This window comes from Aquarana catesbeiana, linkage group LG02 (genome assembly GCF_042186555.1).
Source record: "Aquarana catesbeiana isolate 2022-GZ linkage group LG02, ASM4218655v1, whole genome shotgun sequence".
In the NCBI taxonomy this organism is placed as follows: domain Eukaryota; kingdom Metazoa; phylum Chordata; class Amphibia; order Anura; family Ranidae; genus Aquarana; species Aquarana catesbeiana.
The window spans coordinates 557,602,519-557,620,783 of record NC_133325.1 but is presented as its reverse complement, the minus strand read 5'-3'; positions in this window follow the sequence as shown (position 1 = coordinate 557,620,783).

Below are 18,265 nucleotides of genomic sequence, written 5' to 3'. Positions count from 1 at the left end.
CATCCGGCGAAATCTAAGTCCTAAAATGCTCGTAGCTTCCGGTTTCTTAGGCCATAGAGATGTTTGGAGCCACTCTGGTCTCTGATCAGCTCTATGGTCAGCTGGCTGAATCGCCGGCTGCATTCTCAGGTTCCCTGTTGAGGTGTACGGTGCGTGTACGGTGCGTGCGTGGGTGTTCGCGGTACTGGCGCTAATTTGACGCTGCCTGGGGCGACGCATATCACCGCCGGGCGATCAGGGGGCTAAACCTTTATTCGGTAATAAACGGCGGTTGCCCTGACACTATAAAAAATAAACAAACTAACCAGCGTCACCCGTAACAGTTATACGGTGATCAGTGGTGAAAGGGTTAACTAGGGGGCAATCAAGGGGTTAAAACATTTATTAGATAGTATATGGGGGTCCCTGTCGCTATAAAACGCTGACAGCGAACCTAAATATTTACGTTCCTAACTAGCGTCACCAGCGACACTAATACAGCGATCAGAAAAATGATCGCTTAGCGACACTGGTGACAGGGGTGATCAAGGGGTTAAAACTTTATTAGGGGGGTTAGGGGGGTACCCTAGACCTACAGGGGGCTAATACTAACTGTCCTACCACTGCTAACTGTCACAAACTGACACTATGCAGTAATCAGGAAAAAAACAAAACAAAACAAAAAAACCTGCTTGGTGTCAGTTTGTGACAGGGGGGGGTGATTGGGGGGAAATCGGGGGGCGATCGGGGGGGGATCGGGGGTGTTTAGTGTGCCTGGCATGTTCTACTGTGTTGTGTGTGTGTGTTGGTGCACTTACATGTCTTCTCTCCTCGGTGCTGGAACGGAAACTGGCCAGCCGAGGAGAGATGACATCACATCCTCTGCCTCTGTGTACTATACAGAGGCAGGGGATGTTTCTCATTGGCTGGGAGCGATCGCGAGGGGGGGGCCACGATCGGATGGCCTCCCCCTCATCTCTCATCGCTCCTAGACAAATGCCGACCGCCGATGGCACCGGGGGGGGGGGTCCGATCGGACCCCCCGCCCGCGGGAAGGCAATCACGTACCAGGTACGTGATTTTGCCTGCCCGTGCCGCTCTGCTCACGTATATATGCGTGAGGCGGTCGGCAAGTGGTTAATAGATACTATTTTATTTTGTAGTTGTTTCCTTTGTGATTAAAACAACAAAAAACAAAAGCAAAAAAAAAAAAAAAAAATTTCCCTTTTCTTTTTGAGTGGCTTAATAGTTGATAATCTGGGTTTAATCCCATCCTGACTAAATTAATTGTCAATGTTCTATATATCCATAATGCTATAAAATACTACTGCATAACTCAACTGAAAAATTCATAAGTTCTTTGAAATTTCATTGATGTCATACCACAGCATACTACAAGGGGTATTAGAAAAACAACAATAAAAAGGGGGGGGGGGGCAAGAGAAAGGGAATTTACAGTTGATTTATATATTGTTGCTTATGTAACTATTCACTCCCCCCCCCCCCTTCCTCCCCCCTCCTGGTTAATAGTTACTGTTGCAGCTATTACAGCTGCAGCTGGTCTCAGCACTCGATAAGGCCATTGCTTCAGTCCTTTCATTAACTCCCAAACGTTCAGCTCTCTTAAATGGTGTATAAGTCTGTGGTCATGTTATTGTTGGAAGGTCTTGCAAACCGAAGATTTTTTGTGTAGCGGGGATATTGGATGGATCACGTATATTAAACCACCTGTCATCTTTCTTGATTTGGAGTTGGAATGGAAAGCTCCAATGATATACGAGTTTGCGATCTTGCAACTTTTTAAGCAGTGGCCTTAGTGCTCTTCTTTTCTCTAATATAAACTGACACAAATCGTGTAATAGACAGATGTCCCATTTAGGTTAACTTGACCCTTTTCTCCGGCCTTCCTCATAATCTCTTCCTTCTCTATAGAAATGTACCCGACAAATAATGTCTCTTGGTTTGGTTGAATCTATATTTCTAGGTCCTAAAGCCCGATGAACTCTATCAAGTTCTATATTTGATGTCTCAGGCTTTTCCAGTAAAAAGTTGAATATTTTTTGACTGTTAACATAAGGTCCTCGGTTCCTGGTATCTCTGGTACCCCCTAATACGGATATTGTTCCTTTTACTACGATTTCCTGGTCCTCCAATAGTTGGAACAATGTATGGATGTGCGCCTCTTGTGTATCCAAACGTTGTTCCTGTGATTGTAGTGAGCCCGTCAAGACATCTAAGGACTGCTCTAACTCTACAGTCTTTACCTCTGTTGCCTGCAGCTCCATTTTAACAGATTGAAGCTCTTTGTGATAACCCTGCTCTAAACGTTGCACCAAAGCCTCCATGTCATTGCGAGTAGGTAGTGCGCGAAGATATTCCCTTAGATCTCCCTCCTCTAAGCTCAGAGCAGATCTTTTCTCTACCTCTCCCTCTAAACCACCAGCCACTTTTATATTTAACCCCAGCTGAAGAAAGGGTGGTGGAGATAGGGGAGGAAAGAGGTGAGGGAGACTCTATAGGATCAATCACATTTATACTTGCTGTGCTTGCTGTATTTACTATAACTGATGCTGATGCACTTGTTCCACTTACCGCACCTAACCCAGTGGGGTCCAGGGGAAGTCATAGATGAAGGCTGCGCTCTCATGGCACTTATAGCAGCTTGTGGCAACGGAGCTGGTGGAAACTGAGTTGAAGCCGGTGATTGCAGGGGAACACAAGCGGGGACACGGGCGGCTTCTCTGCAGCTTCCCAACTCTAGCTTTGATGTGCAGGAGCGAGTTCAGCTGCCAACAGGGAAAAACTCTAGGATGCCTTGCTGGCTGGTCATACAGGTAGATACCGTAGATACCATGGCAGCTGTTGGCGGACGGCTCGATGTGTTGGATACACTTCACCTTCTCCTCTGTCCCATGGAACCCCAGGGGGGAAAGAGAAAAGCCGTAGGTTGCCAATAGATCACTGGTAATTGCAGTGGGTTACCGCAGGATACGATCGAGTGCAGACAGACACAGTTGAACACTGTGAATTACCAGAGTAGGTATCGCACAGCACAGGAAATAGAGCAAAGATTGCGAGGACAGCTGGGACTTTCACCTGCCGATCTCAGGTGAAGCTTCTGTGGATCAGTGGGAAATCATTAGTCCCGGTCTCAGCTGGAGCACGTCTAGCACACTCCTTCCTCCATGATCAACCACTCCTCCCCCTCCTGAAATTACACATTTCTTATTTTATATATTACAACATTTATATACGTTTTACCTTCACGTCCATCCTATACATATATATAATAAAGAAAAAACCCTCTCTTTAAATTATCCCGCTTGTTCCCCCTCCACAAGTGCACAGCCATATTCCCTAGAACAGACAAAAAGAGACCATTGTATCCATTTTTTATTGAATTTCTCTTCTTTACCTAACATGGTTGTGGTGGCTTTTTCCATGGCATATATGTCTGCTATTTTTTTAAGCTACAGCGAGATCGAGGGAGGTGATTCCTGCTTCCATAGAGCTGGGACACAGGCCTTAGCTGCATTCAGAAGATGAGTGATCAATGAGTTTCTGTATTTACGCTTTGACAGATGTGAAAGATGAAGAAGATATCTAGCTGGATCAGATCCCAAATCATGATCGGTTAATTGCCCTATAATACCTCGCACTTTAGACCAGAAGTCCCCTAGTTTCCGACAGGACCAGAAGATATGAAGCACATTGCCCTCTATCTCTCCACAACGCCAGCAAATATTCATCTTTTCCGGATAAATTTTTTGTAACAATGATGGAACTTTATACCACCGTGTAAGAATTTTATAACACAGCTCTAGATATTTACTAGCTGTTGAGGAGTAGTGGGCAAAATATAGAATATATATATATATAGAATATAATTCCGTTGCTCTTTGGAAAATGTAGTATCCCGGTCTCTCCCATTTCAGGAGAAATCTAGGAACAGATTTACTTTCCTGCATTTAGACGTTCCTGCTTTAAAGTGGTTGTAAACCTGTCACATAAAATATGAACAAAGAATATCCCCCTATAATATGTAGTTGTCTCAATCCAAAACACTAAATGTCATTTCTGTCTGCTGCCTTGTTCCTCTGCTTTCTGCATGAGACACTTCTGACAAGTTCTCCTCACATCAAGAGGTAAAAAGGTGACAGGGCAGAGCGTGCCAGCATTCAGCCTGTGATTGAAAGCTTCAGCTCTGTTCCTGTGTGCTGTGTAAGGAGGGGTGTTGTCCCTTCCCTTCAGTCAGCTCTCACTGCACTCTGCGGAGTGTAACGTCAGCTCCTCACCCTCTCGTTTCTGAAAGCTCGGACAAGCTGTACTGTATAAATTCTGCAGTTTAAAAGGCTGTAGAGAAGAGAGGGCTGCCAATTAAACAGATACAACATACATAGGAGGATATGTTTCCTCTCTGTGTCCCTTGACGCCAGTCACTTCACTGGGTATATACAATGCCATGAAAAAGTATTCGTACCCCTTTGAAATTTTACACATTTTATTAGGTTACATAGACCAACACAATGTGGCACATAATTGTTAAGTGGAAAGAAATTGATTAATGATTTTCAAAATTTTTTACAAATAAATATCTAAAAGGGGGGCGTACATTTGTATTCAGCCCTCTTTTTCTCTGATAGCCATAACTAAAATCTAGTGGAACCAATTCCCCTCAGAAGTCACCTGATTAGTAAATAGAGTCCACCTGTGTGTAATTAAATCCCCTTAAACAGGTCTTTTTTGGAACTTTTTGCTTACAAGTTTAAAGTTTTTGCTAGAAAATTACTTAGAACCCCCCAAACATATTATATATATATATTTTTTTTAGCAGAGACCCTATAGAATCAAATTGCGACCATTGCAATATTGTGTCATACGGTATTTGCGCAGAGGTCTTACAAACGCAATTTTTTGGGAAAAAATATACTTTTTTGAATAAAGATGATGTTACACCAAGTAAATTGACACCCAAGATGTAAGGCTTTAAAATTGTGCACATTGTGGAATGGCGACAAATAACGGTACTTAAAAAATCTCCATAGGTGACGCTTTTAATTTTTTTTTTTTTTTTTTTTTACAGGTTACCTGTTTAGAGTTACAGAGGAGGTCTAGTGCTGGAATTATTGCTCTCACTCTTAACGATGGCGGCGATACCTCACGTGTGGTTTGATTACCCTTTACATATGTGGGCGTGACTTGCGTATGCGTTCACCTCTGTGCACGAGCTCGGAGAGGCAGCGCTTTTTTATATATTTTTTTTTTTTTGCTTATTTATTTTAATTTATATTTTTTTATTTTTACACTGTCCTTTAAAAAAAAATGTTTTGGAATGTAAACGTCCCTTGTAATATAAATAAGCATGACAGGGCCTCTTTATTGCAAGATCTGGGGTCAAAAAGACCTCAGATCTCACATTTACACTTAAAAGCAAAAACAAAAAATCATCCCTTTTTAAAGCAGTTGTAAACCCCATCTACAGGTAGGCCTATAATAATAAGGCTTAACTGTAGGTAAAATGAATATCTCCTAAACATGCACAGTTTAGGAGATATTCGCCCTGCATGCAGCCTCTGACGTCAGCAGCGCATGCGCTCTGAAGGTCTGGCTTACCGTGCCGGAACTTCAGAGTTTCTTGCCGGAACCAAGGGCGATGCATACTAGCACATTATGCCTTAGTCTTGCAGGTTTGATTTTTTTTTTTTCCCCCTCGGTTTACAACCGCTTTAAGGCAGGAAGGTGAAAGTGATGTCTTGCGTCGCTCCGTTCCTCCAAGGACATAGAGCTGAGTGGGGGCTATCTTGCCCTCACTCAGCTTCCTGCCCAGCCACTGAGGACAGGATCGGCTCCGAGCTAACTGAAAGGTCCGGTAAGCCTGGAGACGACCAGGAAGCAGCAGGAGGGGAGGAACCCCTCCCGCCGCCGTTTATAAGTGATCCTGTGGTGCATCTCCTGCCGCGACCACTTTTATTTTAGGGAGGCCAAGTCCACCACTCGAATTTGAGGCATATAATGTCAATTTGTTCATGCGAGGCTTTTGATTATCCCAGATAAAACGGAGAACATCCGATTGTAGTCGTTGTAGATCTCCCCTTGGGACTGCAATTGCTAAAGTTCTAAAATAATAAAGTATCCTGGGTAGAAATGTCATCTTAATAAAATTGACTCTACCGAACCAAGATAAGGGATAGTCTGCCCATCGTTGAAGATCTTCCCGGAGTTGACGAAAGAGTGGAGGATAATTAGCCCGGTATAGAGTGTTGAGGGGGGCAAAGAAATATTAAGAGCCATAGTTTTCTGAGTATTTAAAGAGAGTCCTGAGAGCTGAGAAAATTGGTGAAACAGGGTTAGCAGAGTAGGTAGAGTGACTTCAGAATTAGTGACATACATGAGGACGTCGTCAGCAAACAGAGAACATTTGTGCTCTTGTTGTCCGCAACATACCCCATGTATTTTAGGATGGGATCGAATTGCGACAGCCAAGGGTTTAATTGCTAATGCAAAGAGTAATCGGGAAAGTGGGCAGCCCTGTCTTGTCCCACGTCTTATAGGGAACGAAAGTGATCTATAATCCCGAATGGAGACCTGGGCTGACGGATTGCTATATAGTGTTTTTAGTAATAAGATAAAGGTAGAGCCAAATCCGAAGGCCTCTAAACTGGTAAATAAGTAGTCCCAGTTAAAGCTATCAAAGGCCTTATAAAGGTCCAATGAAAGTAGTAACCGTTCCCTAGACCAAGGAGCATCCCATTTAGAATGAACTGCAGAATCGGTGCTATAGATCGGCGAATCTGGTCTAGTGTTTGGCGTTGGTTTATAAAGCCAGATTGGTCTTTATGGATATACTGTGGTAGAAAGGCACCGAGACGCAAAGCTAAGAGTTTTGTTAGAATTTTGAGATCACAGTTAATCAACGATATAGGGCGGTAATTGAGAATATCAGTGGAGTCTTTATTTGGTTTAGGTATGACACTGATGTAAGCCCTATTTTCGTCTAAAGGTACCCTTCCACCATCTCGCAGGGAATTGAAATAGTGAGTCATATGAGGAGCCAATTGTTCAGAAAATGTTTTATAATTGTTGGGGAGGTCATCAGGGCCAGGCGATTTATGTAAAGACAACATTTTAACAGTGTTGTGTATTTCTTCACATGTAATGGGTTGGTTCATAAGTTCCCTATGAGATTCCATGAGAGATGGTAGAGATAAAGTCTGTAGGAAATCGCAGATAGACACGCGGCCCTGGGCTGGGGTATATAAATTTTGGGGATTTTGGGAGAGATTGCCCCCTGAGAGTCTAATTTTTTGGAGAGCAGTATGTGTGTGTTTCGGGGTAAGTTTATGTGCCAGCAATGAGCCCGGTCGGTCACGCCAGGTAAAAAATGTATGATTAGGCCAGCGTAGACATTTCTTTGCTTTCGTAGTGAGGCAAATATTCAGTTTGGTACGGGCCTGTTCAAGCTTGAGCAACAAGTCTGGATGTGGGGAACGTTTATGTTGGGTAGCTAGGGTTTCATATTCCTTAGTTTTGATTAGGATCATTTCATCGCGAGCTTTTTTGAGTCTGGATGCCAACTGTATCAAGAAACCACGTATTGAAGCTTTGTGTGCTGCCCAATTAATGGCAGGATTGGTATATTCTGCTTTATTATTATCAAAGTAAGTTTTAAGGTGAGTAATAATGTCTAAGCAGTAAGATTCATTACTAAGTATAGACTCATTTAGCCTCCAGTGGGATTTAGCTAATTTAATCATTAAGTTAGAAAACATTAGTACCACGGGGTCATGGTCAGACCAAGGCATCGACACTATCTTAGCTGTGGTCAATTTGGGCAATAGCCCCGAGAGGAGAAATACATGATCGATACGGGAATAACGATTATGGGCCCTAGAAAAGTGGGAATAGTCTCGAGCGGTAGGGTTGGCCTCCCTTCAAGCATCAACTAGGTCATGATGATATAATAGCTGAGCAAATTTTCGGCTTTGTTTGAGAGGGGACTGAAGTTGAGACAAGTGAGATTTGTCCAATATATGGTCTAATGCTAGATTAGAGTCGCCAGCTAAGATCACATCTCCCTCAAATTCCGGTGCCAAAGATCGGAGCAAGGAGTTGAAAAATGCTACCTGGTTCGTATTAGGGGCATAATAGACCAGAAATGTCACTAAATTACCCCCCGGGTGCCCCTTTACCATTAAGTACCTCCCCTCCTGGTCCCTCAGTATTTTAGATTCAGTGAATGAGAGTCGTCACGATAAGCAAAGCGCCACCCCTCGTTTTTTCTCTCTGGCATTAGCAAACGGGATAATTTTTATGTATATAGCGGGGAGCGAAGGAAGAAGTAAAATGTGTTTCCTGAAGAGCTACAATATCAGTGCCCAGTGACTTGTAATAATTAAATACTTTAATACGTTTAGATGGAGAGCCCAACCCCTGGACATTGAGAAAGCAGTTGTGTATGGTTCTGTTCGAGTCAACTAACTTGGACATGGCAAAAGACAAAAACAGCTGTAATAGATAAACTTACCCACCCACCCGATATGGGCCTCTCCGGAAACCAAAAGAACCTCTGGCTGACCCTCAGGCAGAAAAAGGTTAAAAGTAGAAAAAATAGAAAAGAGAAAAAATAGTAGTTGATACATGGGCTTAGGGAAGCCCAGTATCAAGGAATATAAAATGGAAAAACAAATTTGAATGACTGAAACAAAATACAGTATAACCACGTAGTTCAGAACCCAGGTTCTGGGAGTGTGGGAGTCTCCGCCAAGGGTAATCGATGGGGAGAGTCCGACAAACGAGGAGAGCGCATAGCCTCCTCCCGGCACAAATATTATATAGCAAGTAAAATGCCCTTCTAAATGTTCCTGAACAAACAAAAAAAAAAAAAAAAACACCCCAATATTCATTTATAATGGACCAACAATTAGTAGTAATATAGCAAATATTGTGTAAAACAAATGGGTCCCAAGTTAGACAATGCCAGAGTGACCTGGAAGGTAATAGTTACCAGGCGTATGGTATCTAAAGATGTTAACCAAACATAGGCAGCAGCTAATGTCTTGCAATAGGACCTCTGAGAAGCCACTGCTGTAAGGTGTAAATAAAAAAAAAAAAAAAAACCCTACCAATATAAATTTATAATGGACCAACAATTAGTAGAAATATAGCAAATATTGTGCAATACAAATGGGTCCCAAGTTCGATAATACCAGGATAACCTGGAAGGTAACAGATACCATGTGTATCTAAAAAATGTTAACCAAACATAGGCAGCAGCTAATGTCCCGCAATAGGACCACTGAGAAGCCACTGCTGTAAGGTTAAAATACAAAACAAAAAGAAAAAAGGGGTTTAAAGCAATATGTATCGGTCAGGGATTTTTCAGGTAACTCGACGTGAAGTTGCGGATTTCCTTGAGGATGGGGAAGACCAAAGAGGTGAAAGCGGAGGAGGAGGGCCGTTGAATTTTGATGGGTCTTGAGATGAGGGATTATGAGAGATAAATCCCAACTTCAGCAAAATCTTTTCGCCGTCAGCAAACGTAGAGAAGGCATATGAACGATTGTTATAGGTGAATTGTAAACGGAAGGGATAGTTCCAGCGATAGCGAATGCTGCTTTGAATCAGAGGGGAAAGCAATGGATTAAATGCTCTTCTTTTTTGAATGGTAGCTTGCGAAATGTGTGCAAAGACTTGGATTTTATAGCCTTCAACTTCTAGATCCGGGTGTTCCCTGGCATATCGCATGACCGCTTCCTTGACCCTGAAGAAGTGAGGCTTTACAATCACGTCTCGGGGAGGCCCATCTGCTTTCAGAGGAACTAGGGCCTTGTGAATACGATCGATCTCCATGTGGGTTTCGTCAATATCTGGGACAGCGGATTGCATCAGGGAATTAGTGATTAGAATTTATATCTTTAACCGTTTCTGGTAAACCACGGATACGGAAATTATACCGTCTGGCACGATTTTTAAGATCGTCAATTCTAGTGTAAGCTTCCTCCAGACGATCGTGGAGTTCAGTAATTATTGTAGAGTTCTGTGCTACTCTGTGGACAGTGTCATCAACTTTGGATTCTAAATGACATCCCAAATTCTGAAAATCTTGTTAATTTAGAGGTGGCTTTCTCTAACTCCTTTTTCAACATGTCTGCAAAGCGGGCAAGGAGGATAGTATCTGGAGAGTATGGCAGTGGTGCAGGCAAAGGATCTGGGGACCCCTCAGGACGGTCCAGATCTATATTTTGGCCACCGGTCTGGCTGAGAAATATATCTGCCATATCTTTTTCTAAAGCCAATGAAGCATGGGAAGCAGGGCTTGGAGATGGTATAGATGTCTGTGACTGGGATCTGGCAGGGCTGAGTGATAGACAGGGATGGTCTGTCGGCTCACCTGAGGGTTGGATGGCTGTGGGGAACCCATGTATCGTGATCCATGGGTGGATGACTGTCCCCTGTTCCACTGTGGCTGCTGCTGCTGCCCCTTCCCTGCTTGGATGGAGCTCGTGCCATCTTGGATCCATCTTGGATCCTCTGGCTGACCCATGAGGCGGGTAGGAAATGCCGCCGTAGGTCTTCCCCGTTGATCGGGTGAGCATGGGGTATGTCACCGCTCTGTGTGCCTGTCGTCCCGGTTCTATGCTGCGATGAGCAGGATAGGAGGGCCGCTGAGGATAGCTGTATGTGCCGGGAGTGTGCGGAGCATTCTAAGCCTGCAACCGCTCCTGCCTCCCGTGCATGCACTCTCCGTGCTGTCACACTTTATAAGACAATTACTTAGTCATGCAAATCCAAATGAATTTTATTTAATTTTTGTTGGACCGATATAGCTTTGTTTTGGTGCTATTTAATACTCTTTGCGCCAGCCGCACGCAGACATGCAGCCTCTCTGCGCCTGGTCCTTGGCGTCATGGGGCCACATATTTGCGTGAATTGCTGTGCATAGAGGTGTGCCGAGAGCGTGTGCGTTGCACGCTCCTGACTGTTACCGCTGCCAAACCGAAAGCTCTCGATCGCTCCTTGAGCTCTTAAGCACCACCTCCCCATATCATAATCCTCTTAAAGGGCCGGGAGGCACCAGCATTAAGAGGTTAATCACCAATGAGTTTTTTAACTATGTAAAGAAGAGATTGGCATATTTATTTATTTATTTTTATAAATAGTTTTTCTTTGTTTCTGTTATTAAAATATGCAAATCATCTTTTTTCATACATTTAGGCCAAAATGTATTCTGCTACATTTCTTTTGGTAAAAATAACCCAAATCGATGTATATTATTTAGTACTTTAGTGCACCACCTCTGGCTTTTATAACAGCTTGAATTCTCTGAGGCATGGATTTAACTATCAACAAACGGTATTCTACATCAACCTTGCTCCAGCTCTCTTATTGCAGCTGTCAGATCAGCTTTGCGAGTTGGAGTCTTGTCATGGACCATTTTCTTACATTTCCACCAAAGATATTTTCAATTGAATTGAGGTCCAGACTATTTGCAGGCCATACCATTGACATTATATGTCTTTCTTGAAGGGAAGTTTTCATGGCTTTTGTCCTATGGCAAGATGCATTATCATCCTGAAAAATGATGCCGTTATCACCAAACATCCTTTCAGTTGATGGAATTAGAAAAGTGTCCAAAATCTCAATATAAACTTGTGCATTTATTGAAGATTTAATGACTGTCATCTCCCCCTACCCTTTACCTGACATGCAACTCCATATCATCAATGATTGTGGAAATTTGCATGTTGTTTTCTTCAGACAGTCGTCTTCATACATTTCATTGGAACGGCACCAAACAAAAGTTCCAGCATCATCACCCTGCCCAATGCAGATTCGTGATTCATCACTGCATATCACTTTTCTTTAGTCCACTGTGACCTTGTTTTTTTCTGTTTAGGTGTTAATGATGGTTTTCCTTTGGCTTTTCTGTATGTAAAGCCCATTTCCTTTAGCCGATGTCTAACAGTTCGGTCACAGACATTAACTTCAGTTTCTGACCATTTGTTCCTCATTTGTTTTGTTGTGCATTTTCTAGGCATATTGCTTTAAGTTTTCTATCTTGATGCTTTAATGTCTTCCTTGGTCTACCAGTACCACTTCCCTTTAACAACCTTCCCATTTGATTTGTACTTGGCCAGAATTTAGAGCTGACTGGCAACAACCAATATCTTTTGCAACATTCCATGATGATTTACCTTCTTGATGAAGTTTTATAATCCTCTCCTTTTGTTTCAACTGTCATCTCTTGTGTTGGAGTCATTATTCATGTCAATCAGGTTGGTGCAACAGCTCACCAAGGTGTCCAAGCACTTTTTTTTGTTTTTAACTGAAGACTTTTTAGCAGCTGTAACCTGATGCAGATGTTTGTTTTAGAACTGCAAAGTACATGGTGATTCTACAATATTTTCCTCAGAATTGAGTGAGTCCATATTTTATTCATCTGATCTGCAAAAACAGTTGCAATTGACTACAGTTTCTCTTTTTTTTTCTTTTTTTTTTTTAAGTGTTTCTTAAAGCCAGAAGGTTGGAATGAGCGATCTGTGTTCAGAGTTGGGATTCGGCCCTTTAATGCAACTATAGAAGAGAACAAACCCTACCTGCCCTGGTATCCATGCAATGTTTGACATCAGCAAACAGTCAAGCCTGTCACTCAGCACTTGTTATATTTGTCTCCTTACTAGTAGCGGACTGCATGGGGGAAGGGGGGGTGTCAACCATGCTAGCTCAGCAACATGGATTAAAACAGGACAAAGGGGCCATGCACTAGGTTCCCTGGGGAGACTCCTTAAGAGTTAAAGATTTGTAGTGATACTTTTTATTTAATGCTGAACTAATGGCAATTTACTAAATACACAGATGAATTACATGTGCACAATGTTTTACCTGCCATAAGATTGATATTTCTCCTGAGCTTTACACAGCTCTTCTTCACAGTACAGTCCTGCATAGTGAGTGAACCTGAACTTTCTATGCTACAGTTTCACCTAAGCTGGCCATAGATGGATCAACAGAACCAGACTTTTTTGGGGGGTTTTTTTTGTGTTTTTTTTTTTTGTTTTTTTGTTTTTTTTTTTTGTTTTTTTTTTTTTTTTTTCTTCGGCCGTTAGGTCACTCCTGTATTCTTTAACGACCGGTAAAAGGCGGTCGAAGGTGGGCATGTTATCCCACACTCGGCAGTGGAATCTACAACTATACAAATTTCCTGAAGGTCTATTGTAAATCACAACAGTAAGTAACAATGTTGAACAGCTCCTGTTGGGCAAAGACCAGATGAAATTAAAAGCTATTTGCATAGATGATTTAAACATAAAACATCTGCCCTCAGTCATATTGGTACCACTTTAATGAGTACACAGTTTGAGTTACTGTAGTGTTTATTTTAACCCCTTGGCGCTGGCCACACGTAAAAATATGCGGCCTCTCGCCAGGTGGGCCTTGGCACCAAGCAGCCACATAGTTGCATGCACTAGTGCAAATGCACGCTCACAGTACAGTTACAGGCGGCTAATGGGAAAACTCCCGATTGCTACTTGTGATCGGGGGCTTTCCGGTCATGTGATCACCATGACAAGCAATCACGGCGGTCACGTAATAAACCCTGCCTCCCGGCATCCTAAACCCCTTATGGGGCTGGGAGGCTCCAGCTAAAAGGGGTTTTTCAACCACTTGACCTCTGGAAAGTTTTACCCCCTTCATAACCAGGGCATTTTTTGCTGTTCGCACTGTGCTGTTTTAACTGGAAATTGCTCAGTCGTTCAACACTACACAAATTAAATGTATATACTTTTTCACACACATGGAGCTTTATTTTGATGGCATTCAATCACCACTGGGTTTTTTTATTTTTTGCCATATGAATGAAAAAATACAGAAACTTTTGAATAGGAACATGTTTTTCTTAGTTTCTCTTATAAAAGTCTGCAAACAAATCATCTTTCTTCATAATTTTTTTTTTTGCTATCCTCCGCTATGTGTCTTTCGTGTTCTATCTTAGCTGTCCTTATTGCACCCTTACATTTCTTGTTGCATTCTTTATAAAACCTGAATGCTGATGATCCCTCAACCTTGTATTTTTTGAAGGCCTTCTCCTTTGCTTTTATATGCATTTTTACATTGGCGTTAAGCCATCCAGGACTTTTGTTCGCTCTTTTAAATTTATCACCCAATGGGATGCATTGGCTAATACCCCTATTTAATATGCTCTTAAAGCAAACCCATCTCTCCTCCATGTTCTTTGTTCCTAAGATTTTATCCCAATTTTTTCCTTCTAGCAAGGTTCATAGTTCAGGGAAGTTGGCTCTTTTGGAATTCAGTGTTTTTGTATTCTCTTTATGTTTCCTATTTGTGTGGTTTATACTGAAGCCAATTGACCTGTGATCGCTGTTTCCTAAATTGCCCCGTATTTCCACATCCTTGATCAGGTCTGTATTGTTTGTATTCAGTAGATTCAGTAACACTTTATTTCTAGTTGGTGCGTCTACCATCTGAACCATGAAATTGTCCTGCAAAACATTTAGGAACTGGCAAGCCATTTAAATGTTACAAGGAGTATAACAGAATATGTAAAAAGGAAATCAAGGCTGCAAAAATGCTAAACAAACGACAGATTGGATAGTAGGACAGACCCAAAAAAAATTCTTCAAATACCCAAAAAAATTCTTTCAATATACACTATATTACCAAAAGTGACACCTGCCCTTACATGCACATAAACTTTATCTTTGCTACTATAACCTCTTCAATTCTTTTAGGAAAGCTGTCTGCAAAGGTTTAGGAGTGTTTGACCATTCTTCCTCCACCTCAAACTCGCTCATCCATGTCTTTATGGACCTTGCTTTGTGCACTGGTGCGCAGTCCTGTTGGAACAGGAAGGGCCAATCCCATACTGTTCCAACAAAGTTGGGAGAATGAAATTGTCCAAAATGTCTTGGTATGGTGACGCCTTAATAGTTCCCTTCACTGGAACTAAAGGGGCCAAGCCCAACCCCTGAAAAACAACCCCACGCCATAATCCCCCCTCCACCAAATGATTTGGACCAGTGCATAAAGCAAGGTCCATAAAGACATGGATGAGCGAGTTTGGGGTGGAGGAACTTGACTGGCCTGCACAGAGTCCTCACCTCAACCTGAAAGAGCGCAGACTGCAAGCCAAGGCCTTCTGGTCCAACATCAGTCCCTGACCTTACAAATGTGCTTCTGGAAGAATGGTCAAACATTTCCATAGACACATTCCTAAATTTTGTGGACAGCCTTCCCAGAAGAGTTGGAGCTGTAATAGCTGCAAAGGGTGGGCCAACTCAATATTGAACCCTACGGACTAAGACTGGGATGCCATTATAGTTCATGTGCGTGTAAAGGCACCCCCCATACATTTGGTCCCCATCAGAGTCTCCCAACACATTTGTGTCCCCATCAAGCTCTCCGCTGCACATTTGTGTCCCCCATAGATCCCTCTTCCATATTTGTGTCCCCATCAGAGCCCCCTTCTATGTTTGTGTCCCCATCAGAGACCCCTGCACAGTAATGTCCCCATCAGAGACCCCTGCACAATAATGTCCCCATCAGAGACCCCCCCACACACATTTTTGTCCCCATCAGAGACCCCCCCCCCACACACATTTTTGTCCCCATCAGAGACCCCCACACACATTTTTGTCCCCATCAGAGACCCCCCCCCCACACACACATTTTTGTCCCCATCAGAGACCCCCCCACACACATTTTTGTCCCCATCAGAGACCCCCCCACACACACATTTTTGTCCCCATCAGAGACCCCCCCACACACATTTTTGTCCCCATCAGAGACTCCCCCCACACACATTTTTGTCCCCATCAGAGACCCCCCCACACACATTTTTGTCCCCATCAGAGACTCCCCCCACACACATTTTTGTCCCCATCAGAGACCCCCCCCACACACATTTTTGTCCCCATTAGAGACCCCCCCCACACACACATTTTTGTCCCCATCAGAGACCCCCCCCCACACACACATTTTTGTCCCCATCAGAGACCCCCCCCACACACACATTTTTGTCCCCATCAGAGACCCCCCCACACACACATTTTTGTCCCCATCAGAGACCCCCCCCACACACACATTTTTGTCCCCATCAGAGACCCCCCCACACACATTTTTGTCCCCATCAGAGACCCCCCCACACACATTTTTGTCCCCATCAGAGACCCCCCCACACACATTTTTGTCCCCATCAGAGACCCCCCCCCACACACACATTTTTGTCCCCATCAGAGACCCCCCCCACACACACATTTTTGTCCCCATCAGAGACCCCCCCCCACAGACACATTTTTGTCCCCATCAGAGACCCCCCCCACACACACATTTTTGTCCCCATCAGAGACCCCCCCCACACACACACATTTTTGTCCCCATCAGAGACCCCCCCACACACATTTTTGTCCCCATCAGAGACTCCCCCACACACACATTTTTGTCCCCATCAGAGACTCCCCCCACACACATTTTTGTCCCCATCAGAGACCCCCCCCCCCCACACACATTTTTGTCCCCATCAGAGACCCCCCCCCACACACACATTTTTGTCCCCATCAGAGACCCCCCCACACACACATTTTTGTCCCCATCAGAGACCCCCCCCCACACACACATTTTTGTCCCCATCAGAGACCCCCCCCCCACACACACATTTTTGTCCCCATCAGAGACCCCCCCACACACATTTTTGTCCCCATCAGAGACCCCCCCACACACATTTTTGTCCCCATCAGAGACCCCCCCACACACATTTTTGTCCCCATCAGAGACCCCCCCCACACACACATTTTTGTCCCCATCAGAGACCCCCCCCACACACACATTTTTGTCCCCATCAGAGACCCCCCCCCCACACACACATTTTTGTCCCCATCAGAGACCCCCCCCCCACACACACATTTTTGTCCCCATCAGAGACCCCCCCCCCCCCACACACACATTTTTGTCCCCATCAGAGACCCCCCCCCCACACACACATTTTTGTCCCCATCAGAGACCCCCCCACACACATTTTTGTCCCCATCAGAGACCCCCCCACACACATTTTTGTCCCCATCAGAGACCCCCCCCCCACACACATTTTTGTCCCCATCAGAGACCCCCCCACACACACATTTTTGTCCCCATCAGAGACCCCCACACACACATTTTTGTCCCCATCAGAAACACACACACACTTCCCCATCAGAGACCCCTGCACAATTGTGTCCCCCTTAGAGCACCCCCTTCCACATTTGTGTCCCTCATCAAGTCCCCCATCAGAGAGCCCCCCCCACAGCACTCACATTTCAGTCCTAGGAATATTGATGCCCGGCTTCAGTGCAGCTCTGCTGTATCTCCTGGCTCCCATCCAGCTGTTACACAGGCAAGTGGTATGCAAACTGACAGTGGGGAGGGAGCTAGGAGGTGCAGCAGGTCCTAGCCGGCGGTTCTAGCAAACATCTGCTTAGTGAGGTGCCGGGTTAGTGGGCTTCGTCGGGTTGCGGGACCAGGACTGCATACTGCCCGGCCCCCCCCCACCCCAAAGCACCTTGCCTCCATGTTGATGAGGATGTCACCCGGTGACCCCCCCCAATTACATCAGAGTGCCATCATGCCCCGGGCTGTGACGTCATAAAGGGGTGGGGTCACTGGTGACATCACCTGGTGACTATGCCTATATAAATCATTGCGCACACGGCATTACAGTGGGAGAGAGCGTCGTGTCAACATTGGAAGAAGAGAAGAGGGACAAAGAAGACCGGGCCCGGTCTTCCGAGCTGGAAGAAGATAGCAGAGGAGCCCGGCAGAAAGCACCGGAGAGCGGAGAAGTCGGAGGAGACCCCCGAAGTCGGAAGAAAACCCCCGGAGCAGCCTAATAAATTACTTTAAAAACCTGTCTAGTGTGTTTTTTTTATTGACACTTTTCCCCCCCAGGTGCATGGGTAGGGGTACAATGTACCCTATACTCATTCATATAGGTATCTGGGTTGCCAGGAAGGGGCCCTTGTCCTCATCAACATGGGGACAAGGAGCTTTGGGCTGGGGGGCGCAGGGCCCCCTGCCCCAAAGCACCCACCCCCAATGTTGAGGGCATGCGGCCTGGTACGGCGGGGGGGGGGGCGCTCGCTCGTCCCCACCCCCTTTCCTGACTGGCCAGGCTGGTGCTCGGATAAGGGTCTGGTATGGATTTCGGGGGGGGACCCCACGCCGTTTTTTCGGCGTGAGGGTTCCCCTTAAAATCCATACCAGACTGAAGGGCCCGGTACGCTCATGAAGGGGGAAC